Raw genomic sequence first — 13,993 nt, forward strand, 5'->3', positions numbered from 1 at the left:
CTGACGGGTGGATGCATCGTAACAGCACTTACTTGCTGAGTTTGACAAGAAAGACCCCTCTTCTTCACGAAAGCAAAGTCTCAAGTACCTGAGTAGTCCTGTGAAACCTGTAAGGGGGAAGGCCCTTATATATTATATGCAGTAAAAAATGCTGTTAAGATGCCACAGACAAGGCTGCAGAGGCTGGTGCTGCCCACCCCGTGGTGGGGTATAAGGCATCGTGGCTCTCAGATGAAGGTGCTGAGACAGCCCTTGCTCATGGCTTTATGGTATTGACACATGCCAGGCCTCCTTTGAAAATCTAGTCTTGGTCCTAGAAAATTTAGTCACAGGTCTGTGGTCAAAGGAGGTCATGGTCTGGCAAGGAGATGAGTTCTGTGTGTATGTCCCAGCCATATGCTTCAGATCGCTTTTGTGATAAAGCTGTGTATAGAAGTATATGCGGATGTGAGTACAGGTATCTATTTATACAAATATTTATACATGTTTTTACATGACTGTATGTAAACACATCTATATAAACTCATTTTCACGGCCCCAAGTCACTGAAGCTTAAAAGTAATTTCACAATAAAGAGTTAATAGGGAACCATGTCTTTTTCAAAATATTTATTATAGGATGAAACTTCAGGATGCAGAAACTTTGCCATGGCTTCGCCAGACTCATACCTGCCTTGTGACTTGAGATGGATGGAAATGGAGCCCAGCACCTCGCCAGAATCATGTATGTCACATGTGAAGTGCACCCACAAGACCCTATTTTTTTCCAGTCTTGCACTTGCTGTTTTATATCTCATCAAGGGTCGAAACCTTGTTTGCCACTTGAGATTTAATTTTCTGTCTCTTTCTTACATCAGTAAGTGAATCTTTGATGTTCTCTCTGCCAGTCATTGTGCCTTTCTGCAGCTTTATATTTGGCTTGATTGTACTATCTTGTGAACACGACTGTCTTGAAACAGAATAGCACTGATGCATAGACTGTCAGTCAGAGAGAAGTCAATCTTGTTCTTCTTTTAATCATGTGGGCTTTCCCCTTTCCAATTCCTGGTGACTTTCCTCCTACAGGAAATGAGTAGGATCTTCTGGCTCTGAGTATTATAACATTTTATCACATGTGTTCTCTTTTGTTCCTAATTTCTCTTCAAAAGTGACTGCCTGGGTTGCTTTTCCCATGTTAATGCTGGTGAAAAAAATAGATTTTTATTTCTCCTTCAGCAGCTTGTGACAGATCTTGAAACCTGTACTCATTGTACAGTTAACCATTGTAGTATGTATCTTTACTATTTCAAGCACTAATTAATTTTATTTATCCTCTCAATGTCCCTTGCCTTTGCAAATGAAATACTGTGTGCTTATCCCCACTTAATCGATGCTGTGTTTAGGCACGGAGAACTGGTACTCGCCGAAGCAAGCACTGGAGAGGCATCGCAATGCCACCAAACACACAGATGGCTCCGGCACCCTCCTCGGGGGTTTCACCCCAAGATCTTCTCCCCTCACCACTGCCTCTGTGGCACTAACTAGAAAGCCATCCCAAACGAGGGCACGCCGCATTATCCGTAATACTTTGCATGGTTGTATGGTTTTAGCAGCTCATCATCTTGCGACTGCCAGTAAGTGCACATATCTGAGTGATAATCAAGGTAGAATTCTGCTTTTAATTATACCCTTTGCGACACGTTGAAATCAGCAGCTTTGCACAGCCATGTCTGAATGCTTAAGTGAGAAAACTGGAAAAATGTAAGTGAAAGGATTTTGGTAAAACTTTCCTGTTCTGACGGAGGTTCAGAAATTGAGTTTGGTTTTATGGAACTCTTGCTGAAGGCAAAATTTGGTCTTTTTGCTGTCTTTTCTTGCCTTTTCTAATTAATTTTTAATCTTTGTGTTCCATAGGACATGCTGGCTTAAAAAAAAGACTGAATGTCAAAACTACTAAAAGCTAACTTTGAAAACTAAGTAATAATTCATTTAAAATCAGCATCAAACCAATGCCTCTCCCTAGTGTTCTCCATAAACTCCTCAAAAAATTAGGTGCTTCAACAAGAGCAGTTAATTATACAGACATAATGTGGAGCAAGACATTTATAAAATCCCCTAACGGCTGATCAAATGATCAGAGAATCACACAGCATTTGCAATTAAACATAGAAATATTCTGGATTTCTGGTTGTGAGTTGCACTGTCGGTGGTAATCTTATAGTGGCATATAATAAAACAGTTGTGAAAGCAAAGAAGCCCCCCTAGAAGTTCAGGTGATGAAAAAACACATTGTGATCCTGGGATAATAGAAATCTGCACTGATTCTTCAGCACTATCAGGTGAATTAACTAGTTCCTTTCTTTGATGCTTTCCTAAGTTTCTCAATGAGACGAGTGCATATTGTCAAACAACTTGTCAGCTTAATCAAAGTTAAAAAAAATCCAGCAATTATTTTTATCCACAAGAAACTTGGATTAAAGGCATAAAGTAAGGGAGTTGTCCCACTTGAAATTTTTTTGCAAGTAGAAACATCTCTTTTCCTTTGAAAAACCTGTGGTCTAGGTAATATCTGAGAAAATATTCATGCCCCTTTTTTGTTTGTTTGGTAGAGGATCCCACATATTCTCCATGCTTGGTCTATGAGTCTCGTGTTTATGTCAACACAGATAGAAAGTGACTATGATATTTTGAGGAAAACTTCCTTTGTGAGCTCTGGGAGCTAACAACCTTCCTTGTTTCTACAGTTTTGCGAAGAAGTTGAAAAGCTTTCGCGATATCCCATGGAGACATACAATTTGTATTCAGAACAGGCTTCAGAAGTGACAGCAAGATTTTCCATTGGAGATTTCCTCAATTAACCCCAAGACATGCAAATTGGCATTTTTACTAATATTCTCCAAGGTCTCAGGCTTGTGATGAGCAGAGCGCTGTCTCTCATTAGCACACCTGTAAGAGCTTTGCAGCAAGCACGCGCACCTCCCAGCATCTGAATGTTTTCCAGCTTCCTTTCCAAATCAGCAGCTCCGCTCTCGTGGGAGGGAGAAGACGATGCCCAGATCCCACTAGAGCCTCATGCTGGTCAAGAACGTGCAGATGGACAATGCCACTGGGTTTTGGTGGCAGTCATCTCCAAAGAATTTTAGGAGTAGGACTGAGAAAAGGTTTAACCCCCTAAAACATGAGCAAATGCATATATATATTTGCTGGGTTTATTTTAATCCAGATCAGTTTTGTGGTCTGGCTCAAACTGTGGCTGTCCAAACGTTTGGGGTGGTATAAAGAGAGGAATGATGCCTGCAAAAATAGCCACAAGCTGGGGAAGGTGGAGCAACTTTGGTAAATGTTACGGTGATTTAAAGTGTCCTTTGCAGGGCTGATCTGCTCAACACCTTTCTTGTGTCTGAATCTCACAAGGATTGGGGAAAAAAGGATTTCTGTGTTCTCCTGGTGGGCTCTGGGAGGAAGGTTTCAAGGCATGGCTGCAATTTCAAGTCCTCTGAAAATGTAGTGAATGAGTCTACCATAAGCTGTCTGACTTCTGTACCCCCTCAACTGTTAAAGAAAAGCAGCAATCTCTCCTTTTCTCCTTGTGCTTTCAAGGGTTGTCTTTTCTCAGTGTTTAGAAGAAAGCACATTGCATCTGTGTCTGAGGGAGCTTCCAGCCTGCAAATGACAACAGCATGGAAAGTCCTGCAGCATTGTAGGAGATCTCTCTGCTCTGGAGAGGAACATGGCTTAAGACACATTTTCCACAGGGAAGGTCTGGATGATGTGTTGACTAGGACTATGGGGCATGACAGAAAAGTTAGGGGCAGGTATAGCTATAGGGGTATCACTGGAGAAGGCAGGCACCGAAAAGGTGGGTGCTGCTGGGTGGGAGAGGAGTCGTCTGCCTATCCATTTTAAGGGCCATTAAACGAAGTGCACAAACAGCGTTAGAAAGAGGAGCTCCCACCCTCAAGGCAATGTCCTTTCCTTGCTAGGAGTCCAAACTCAAGCTCCCAGCTGTGAAGCTGCTCTCTTGACCTTCAGCTTGGCCCTCCTGGCTGTACGGTGTCCTGGTATGAATGTAAAGGATGGCAGTTGTCTGGAAACTGAATCCTGGCCAAGAATTGTGTGTTCTGGAGTGAAGGGTATGACTGAAGGTGAGAAAGATACAGTCGGAATTGGTGAAGACCTCTTTGGACAATTCAGATCCTCCTTCAGCTGGCACATAAAACAGGCAGTCGGGGCATACATTGATGTGCGCCTCCTATCAATACGACTGGTATAAAAGACGGTAGATGAACTAGATGGTCTGCTTTTGAGTGCAGGTGTGAACATAATAGGCATTGCAGCAAATTACTGGGGAGAAGATAATCAGGACACTATCAGAGCAAACTATAAATTATACAGGAGAGGCAGAGTAATTTGCATTGTGGAGGAGTAGTGGCACAGTTAAAGAAAACAGAAGAGTCACATCAGATAAGTAAGTTAACTGTATTAATGAATAACACCAATGCCAACAGACTGAAATACCACACCCAAGAGGACAACTATAACAGAGCTACTCCTCAATCGCTTGGCCAGGGTAGTGGCACTGCCCGAGATGTCCTAAAGGAGACCAGAGATGCTGTGGGTGTACAAGATGCAATAAAAAGGGGAAAAGTCATGTACACTGGAGAAATATAATTTCCAAACATGATGCTGAGGGTAAATTTGTAGATACCTGTGAACAAATACTTCTTGGAGATGTAGTCAGTGGAGAAAGAACTCCTGGTACAGCCCAGGTTCACTATGGTACTATCAAAGAGACACTCTGTATGAGAAGCCGTAACGTACTGAGCTTCAGTATAGTTGTAGGAACAAGAAAGCCAAAAATATCACCAGCACAGACTTGGATTTAAAAAGGACCCCTATGAAAAATGAGGCAACTTGTTAAAAGGAAATTAGTACAAGCCACGACTGGGTGAAATGTTTGCAAGCAGCAGAGATATTGTTTAAAGACACCATATTAGAGGCTCAGAGAAAATACATAGAGTGTATCAAAAAAGACTTAAAAAAGACCAGAAGAAAGCTACTGTAATTAAAGATCAGAGCAAAGGAGGCTATTACAAGTAAGAAGACTTCGTGTTCAAACAAGGAAAAAATAGAGAGCATACATTCTATTAAAAAGGTAGACTAAAAGATTTGAAGAACAACTTTCTAAAAGCACGAACAAATTATCAATCCTTTTCCAAACACGACTGGATTAAGAAGCCTGCCAGGCAGTGTGAAGGGCCAACAGATGACCAGGGTGTAAAATGAGTAACTTCAGATCCTCAGGCCGTAGTGTATGCATTGAAGAACACCAAAGGAACTTGAATCTGAACTGTCTGTGCAGAGGAAATTGCTTGTAGTTATAACAGAGAACAGAAATGGTTAAGTGCATGAAGTTGGGGAAGAGTCCACATGGGTTTTACAGGCTGAAGTCTTACTTAACAAAACGGCTAGAGCTCTTCGCCAGCACCAAATATTACATTAATGTGGTTATATTGTATATGTGACCTTTCAAAGGCCCTTACCAACGAGCTAAGAAAAGCAAGCTGCCCTGGGCATGAGATGGTACAAGAGATATGTGTTTTTTTCACTGATTAAAGGAAAAGCAACAAAGCATTTTGCAGGAGAGGGGGATCATTAACAGGATCCTAGTGCTGGGAGGTGGACTGCTGAACAAATCTGCTGATACTGGATGATATATTTGCTGATGATATTGGATTATTCGAGGTTGTGCAAATGAAAACCAGTTGCAGAAACCTCATAGCACTGAGAGGCCAGATGATAAAATGGGAGCTGAGATTCAGTGTCATGGTAAATTAAAGCGCAGGGAGAAAAGCAGCTCTAAATCTCTGACAAGTACTGAAGCCGAGTGAGGTGGTGTCGGTATAGATGTGATCTTAGAGCTATGGCAGATAGGGCCACAAAAATTGCAGAAAACCCACTGCCCAGTAGGGAAAAAAAAAAAATTATTTTCCCCTCCAAGTGACAAACTGAATGCTAGGAATTGTTAGGAAGTGAAAAAGAATAAAACAAATCCCATCATTTCACACATGTAAAATGCCATCTGGGGAACTGTGTCCAGTTTCTAGACTCCCCAGTCAGCAAGGAAGTTGCTGACAAACTGGAGTGAGTCCATTGGCACCATCAGTACGCTTAGGAAAATGAAGCACATGGAATATGAAGAAAGGATGATCGCACTGGGTTTGTTCAGCATTGAGAAGAAAAGGCTGAGTGGAGATTTTATTGCCACCTTCAACTATCTTAAAGGAAGGTGTTGAGAAGATGGAGCAAAACTCTTCTCCAAAGGTGCACAGGGAAAGGACAAAATTCAAATGTACACAGGCTGCAACAAGGGAGGTTCTGGCTAGATGTATGGGAGACAAATCTCCACTATGAGGGTGGTCAAACACTGGGACGGTGACCCAGAGAGGCAGTGGAACTGCCATCCTTGGAGTTATCCAAAACCTAAGTGAACAAGACTCTGAGCAACCTGAGCTAAGCTGGCCCTAGGATTTGAGTGGAGACATACAAATGTCCCTTACAACCAAAACCACTTATAATTCTAGGATTGTTTTGCAGGTCTGTAGATCATGGTACCTCTGCGCCTTGAAAAACGTGTGCTGTTCATGGCCCCTTTCTTCCCCCTTTGAAAGGACACTGTGAAGCTGGGAAAGCGTCAATGAAAGGAGTAAGGATGGTGGAGACTATGGAACAACACTAACATGAGAGGAGGTGAATTTGCCTGAAACGGACAGTTGAGCCTGGAGAAGAAGGGAGGGATGTCTGCAGATCGACAAGTGCTGTAAGGAGATGAGCAGCGAACGATTGTAATTTCATAGTACAGGATCAAGACAGCAGCCGAGGAAATGCCAGAGCTGCAGGTTCACCACAAGCCAAGAGGAGGTTGTGGGGAAGTGTCATGGTACATTTGCCCAATTCTCAAATCTTTCTACAACTGTTTGTGAGTGGCTTCATCAGATAGAGGAGACTCCTCAGTGGAGTGCGTGCTGTCCTGCCAAGGCAGGACCCAAGCTCTAGTGAGCCTGGGGGGAGGCTGCAGAAGACCCAGACACAAAAATACCTTTGCAAGGCTCGACCCAGCCTAGCATTTTGTATGAACCTGTATGTAGGGGAAACAGTGAGCTCAATGGTGGAAGGTGTCCTTGCCCGCAGCAGGGGGGTTGGAACTAGGTGATCTTTAAGGTCCCTTCCAACCCAAACCATTCTATGATTCTATCATTCTATGAACTTCTGCCCTCAAATGCTGCTGGCATGTGTTAGCAAATACCTTTTCTGCTGACATGTTTCCGTAGGTGAAGTCAAGATTAATAAAAGTGTTCAAGATGGAAGCTCATGGTGAATAAAGAGAAAAGCTGCTGCCAGAGCTCCTATGCCTTGTAGCTCTGAAACCTTCTCCCTTCCCCATCTGCTTTTTTAACTGGCAGAGCACTCTGTAATGTCTGTGTTTTCATCCGGCAGGTTGTGAAGGGCAGAGGGAGGAGGAGGAGAAATGGTGGGTTTTGCAGTGGCTGTTATTCTCTCTAGTGGCAAGCTGTATTTGTCTTTGGGGAAAGGTGACTATTGCATGCGTTCACGACATCAAGTTAGATCTTGGAATGTTTAAAATAATAGGAAAGATGCATTTCCCATTGATTTCTTTGGGAGCAGCTTGCACATTTCTGCAAGCAGATGGTATGATGTATATTAAATTATCACTTATGTCGGGGGGCTTATTTTAAGGATGGAATTGTCGTCTCTTGGTATTTGTGCCAGAACTGCTCATCCCCAAACCAGGGTTTTTGTATCCTTCCAGCTACCCTGGAAAATATTTGAAGGAACATGCCCTTCCCAAAGACAGGTAAAAACTGTATCATCTTCTTCTTCTTTTGCATCTTTTAATGAAAAGGGAAAGCAATTTTTAAAATTCCCTTTATAAAAGAAGGGTCCAAATTGGCATGAATTGAACTGAAGGCGAATGTCCCCCAGACTTCATTGTAAATCTCCTCCACTTGGGTGAAGGTTCACATTGATGAACAGTGACAACATGAATAAGTAGTGCAAACATGACTAGCAAAGACCAAGAAGTCTAAAGCAAATGCTGAGTCATCAACAATATTTATAACCTCCCACACTCAGAATAGAAGATATCAAGGGACTGCAATTACTGAGATATGACAAATGTTGAATTTTTAATGACTCCAGCTGTAGGACACTTCATCGTCCAAGAACATTGCTGCTGAAAGTCATAACCTTTGTTTAATCCAGGTACATTGGTTGTAAGTTATGCTCTGTCCACTTTGCCCATAAAAAGTATTGCTCTTGACTACCTAAAAGGTTATGGCCAGTTTTGCAGCTATCCATATCCCATTTTCCCCTTTTCTACTCCTTTCCATAATTTGGTTTTGTAATAGACCACTCTTCTGGCCTTACACTCTTACACTCATTTTGGTGCCTTATACCATACAATTGTCGAAACACACTCTTCTGTGGATGATCTGTACTTTAATCCTCTTCATACCACTGTTTCTAAACTAGCTTAGTAATCCTACGCCATCACCATGAAAAACTATGTTCAATAAACAACACCTGCACTGGGCTCATTATGGCTCTGGGATATTCTGTCTCATTTGGAATGTAAGTTCCTGAGGGGGCACAAGAGGGGACAAAGTCTCACTGATTCCCCTGGGACTAAAATATCTAGATACCAACAGAATTTCAATACCTAAGTATCTTTGGTGATCTGGACCTCTGCCTTCCTCTGGCATAGCAATGTACTGCGTAGCAATTCCAATAAAGAATGGAATCAAAAGTCACTACATCCTGTGGATGATAAAGAAAATAATTTAATAGGAAGTCAGATATATTTTACATATGCTGTTAATTTATTTTCTTCCAAACAGAATATTACCTGGCATTTAATTTCCCTCAAGAATCCAGATGCTGTCAGGAAATGTCCTGATATTTTTGTTTAAAACCGAGAAGCATTTCAGGTGTCTCTTAATCCATTTTATTATGATTTCTCCAATGAAACTATCTCAAATATACAACCTTTCCATTTACATCAGCACCTGAGTGCATTTTGCCAAGCAATGACAGGCTGTGCTGCATATCTATTCCCAGAAGAGCTTTGTGTTGCAATTCAATAATCACTGTTATTGCTGGATGCCAGAACAAAAATAAGATATCTGTGGTCAAAGCCCTAAAAATTTCTCATTGCCTTTAATGAAATACCAGTTTTATTTTATTTTCACGAGCTTTTCTTATGCACGGAGATGAGGAAACAGCTCACGTTTCATAAAGATAATCTTCTCGGAGCACACCAATTCCTCGTTTGCAGGAACTGCCTGCTGCAGTGGAGGAAGGAGCCCACAAGAGGGCTCAGGGAAGCAGCTTCCATCCCTGGACCAGCCTGCATCCCTGGACCAGCATCTCTGGACCAGCATCCCTGGGAAGATGCTGGGCAGGGAGAAGCAGGGCCTTGAGGGAAAGCTCATCTGCTCAGTCATATTCACCGCACTCCTTAAAACAACTCGTATAGGGCAAGGAAATAAGCAAGGAATCCAAACAACATCAGCTTTTATTACCGTGGATAGTATCATACATGTATTTTTAATCTTCTGCCTGTGCATTTCTTACAAACTTTATTAATAACAGGGAATGTTGCTGTACGATAATATACGATAGCACTTAAAGCTTATGAAGCTCCCTTTCAGTTTTATAGTATTGGCACAGCAGGCTCTGCTGAGCACATTTATAAAAAGCTTATTACAGCATATAGCACAAGAGTTGTTTTTTTAGCCCTGTATGGGAAACCAGCACTATTAAATATGATTATTTCATTTAGTAGGGCAGCGTAAACAACTCTGTCATTTGTTTTTATAAAGTCATCAGTGCCACTGCATACAAACCAGCGCCGACTGACAAAGCCAAGGAATCTACTAGACACTGTGCAATGCATTTAAAACCACCGGTGCAGCATGTTTATGTTGCATAATTTTCCACCAAAAAACTTAATTGATTCCATTAGCTTTTTGTTTTTTGGTTTTGTTTTTTTTTTAATTGTGAGGTTTTGCCATCAGATGAAAACAGAATCACAAAGAAAGCCACAATATTTTGACCAAGTGTATACCTATACATATAAGTAAAACAGGCTGCCAAAAATACACATTAGGTGACATGTAATACTTTTTCCACTATCTAATCTATTACAAGTCAGCCTGCTAGGAAAAAATACTCTTGCTTTATTTACAGAAGTGATGTTTTTATGGATTTTGAAGATATTCTGTGTTATCTGCAGAATTTATTGTGGGAGATTATGAAGGAAATCCAGTCATACACCATTTCTTTGTATTTGCAAGCTAGATCACATCAGTACCTCCAGCAGAGCAGTGGGCTGTGCAGTTGCCTTAGTGAAATGTTACCCCAAAGTACAGGAACAGTTTACGTGTTATCACTGCTTATTTCTTCACTATGGATAGTTTAAATAAATAAAAGTCCTTAATATACTTTAGCCACTTGTATGGATTTATGGGAACGGACTTAAGACTTTCAATGACTTGGAAGAACTTAACAAAGAGAAATATTTTAGCAAACATGAATTTGGAGTTCAGGAAGAAAAAAGGTCTTAGTAAGGGAGGGAATAAATCTTGAAGACTATGGGATCAGTAAGGAAAATCTGGAGCAGGGAATGTAAAATACTACTTATGATGGGGAATGTGAAGGATATCGTGCTAAAAAGTCAATTTATTTTGGAATGGCTATTCAGTGTGCAATATGAGTAACATTTCTATGGGGTTGAAATTTGCTTTAAAATTCTGCAGTTTTTCCTAGGTAAAGAAAGGAAACAATTTCTGCCTAATTTCAGTTATCAAAAAATCAAGCTATCTACTCTAACTACTCACTAGGGCACTTGACGTGAGTTGAATGAAATAAATCTCTCTGCAGAACAGACCATCCTATCTGCTCCACTCTCCTATTTTAAGACAGGATGAATTATGTTCTGAAGATACTACTCTTCCTTTGTTTGCTGCAGAAAATATCTAGATGCCCAGGTTGGATGGGTTGCTGTACTTCTAAACAGTTAAAGTTAGGGGATACCAGTCCCACCTAAAACTATTTTTCTCTGTCCTCACCTGCAGTGATTTACTTCTATTCAAAAAATCCATCCTGCAAAATGAGACTTCAGGGTGATAAAACCACAGAAATCCCAAAGCGAACTGTATAGAAAATATTTATTGAGAAATTTATTACCAAAGTTACAGTTTTACCAAGAGAAGGGGTGTCTCACGATGGCTTCCAAGGAGTGAAATCTGTTAAAATCTCAGATTTTAGGCAGGGAGTGATGCTAATGACAATCTAACCTGATGTGTGCAGCACCGGCCACTCAATGTGCCCAGGAATTTGCCCTCTCATAAATTGGGACCTGACCTATAGAATATTTTGTACCACAGTGGGAAACCTTGATTTAAAACCCCCAGGGCTGAGCTTCAGCTGCTGGTAACTTCTCTTAAGCCCAGGAAATTTATGGAGGTGTGAGAAGCCACACCACTGAAGATTTGTTAACTCTTGGCCTACCAGCTACCTGGCTGCAAAGTGTTAATTCAGTTCTAGCAGGTGTTTGCATCTCTGCGGGACATAAACTCAGCGGTGACAGACAACCCTGCACAAAGCTGTTTGACAACTAAGGCCTTTGACTTTTTGTGTCTGGGTAGGGTTTGGCTCAAGATTCGGAGAAGTTTTAGGTGTCTGCATATGCACAGGGCACCTGAACTCTGAAGACAGTGAAGACAGGCAAGGGTTTTCTGTTTGTCACTGGAAACTGGAGTGAATGAACTCCTAAACCAGCCACCATTTCTCAGCTGAATTGCTCTCCTCACACTGCTAATGGTAGGATTTTTTTCAGCTGCTCCCACATGGGTGCTGAAAGCCTTTTGAAATGCTCTACAGCATCAGGGACGTCTGCGTGGAGCGTGCAGATACGACACAAGACGTTTGTGAGACCAGTGCCCACCTGGAGGAGCACCTAAAGAGCAGGTGATGTGCCCCAGGGCATCACGAATGGTGCTACACGCTTATGTGCAGGCAGCGAAACCAAGCCCTGCACTGACCAGCTCTTCAGCGACTGTCCTGAGAGCTCAAAACCTGATTCACACAGACGGGCAGACACCAAAATGCGGGTGTCTCCATCACCTTGGCTTGTGTGAGCACGCAGGGACTGGTTATAAAGATGCACCTTGAAGCTCCAGTGAAGGAAGGAGAGAACCAAGGGTTATACCTGCCAGTAAGAAAACTTGCAGATAGCTTGCTTAGCACTTTTTTTTTTCGTAATTGCTACAGTGCAATGAAAGAATAAAGAAGAACCTGTGTGAAGAGGCTGCTTGTATCCTCCATTTTCACGTTCTCCCTGGCACGTACGGTAACTATTAAATTGCCCATTGTTTTTGACATCCCTCTGTAAGTCCCAAATCATGGCATTATTCTGAGGTACAGTGCTGATGGCTCTTCTACGTCAGCTCCATTTTTAGTATAATTTATGTAGCTTAATCTCTATCTAAATGCTCATCTAGATCCCAAATGGAAGGCAGATGAATGACTGATTAATCTTCCCGCCTCTAGAAACTGTCTCATGTAGATTACTTTACTGTATTATCATCCTTGCCGTCCTTCTGGGGTAACAGATACAGCTGTTGATACAGAAATTCAGGTCTTTTGTTTCCAGAAAGAATTGTGGCACTTAAAGTCTCCAGTTCCCTTGATTGAAAACCCTTAGAACCAGTTCATATCTTTTTCCTAAAATTGGGGAACCAGCAGGTTTGTTCTGATGAAAATACGTGCTTTTTCAGCGATCTCGTTACCTGACCAGTCACAAAATGTGATTGCAATGAGGCAATCATCGTAAGATCCGTGTGTTTACAGTGATGTCATGTCGGCATCAGTCCTAAGCTCCATTATTTGACATTTTTACCAATTATGGAGGGGAATATGGGAAACGATTTCCAACTGCTAGCAGCCGACCCCAAAACTGCAGGAGTGGTAGTGACAAAGACAGGGGACTGGAACGAGTCTCTACTAGTAATTTAAATGGTGCTAAGGACTAGGCATAGAACACGATTTTCTTTATATTGCCATAATCATCTATATTTTTCTGTACATTGGTAATAAATTCAAGAAGAGCCCTTGGGAATCACAGCAGTGTACCTCTGAGGCTGGAAGGTCTAATACTGCCCTTGGATAGATGAATGCAAACCCAAGCAGGAATCATGAAACCACATTACACTGGCAGTTGCTTTGGTCTGACCAGTACCAGAATGCTGTATTCATAATTCACATCTTCATCAAAGTGAAAAAAAAAATCAGGAAACACATCATTTGAAAACCTGGAGAGGGTACAGAGAAGTGCAATGACAATACATAGAGAATTAGAAAACATACTTGACTGTGATGAACTCCCAGAGTCCCATTTATCTCATCCTGAGGGATGGCCACGGTCTAGAGAAGTAAGTCTGGATAACAAAAACTACATAAAAGAAAACTCTTCATTCTAGGAAAGATAAGCTAAGATTTAATGGGTGAGAGCTGAAGCTAACCTAAAAATAAGGTGCATATTTTTAACAGTAATCAAGCACTGAATAATCCACTAAAGCCCGTGGAGGATCTTCTTTCACTGCATGTTTTCAGATAAAAAAAAAAGAGATTGCTTTTCCAGGAGATGCTCACTGCAGCACAAACCTGCCTTCATAATCAGTGCATTACCACGGAGATGGTTACATAGGGCTTCACGGGTTTCAAGACACAGCAAATTTTGCTACACGGGAAAAACGCATCTATCCTAAACCACAAAGACTAGCAAATTTAACTCAGAAGGAAAGGATTACGTACAGTAAATGTCAGGTCCTGGAAAACTGTGTACGTTTCGAGCAAGTTCCTAGGACTGGATGACTAGGAATCTGTGTAGAGCAGTGGCTGAAAGGACACAAGTAAGCCCACATCTCTTTTCT

The sequence above is a fragment of the Buteo buteo genome, chromosome 17 (assembly GCF_964188355.1).
Source record: "Buteo buteo chromosome 17, bButBut1.hap1.1, whole genome shotgun sequence".
NCBI lineage: Eukaryota > Metazoa > Chordata > Aves > Accipitriformes > Accipitridae > Buteo > Buteo buteo.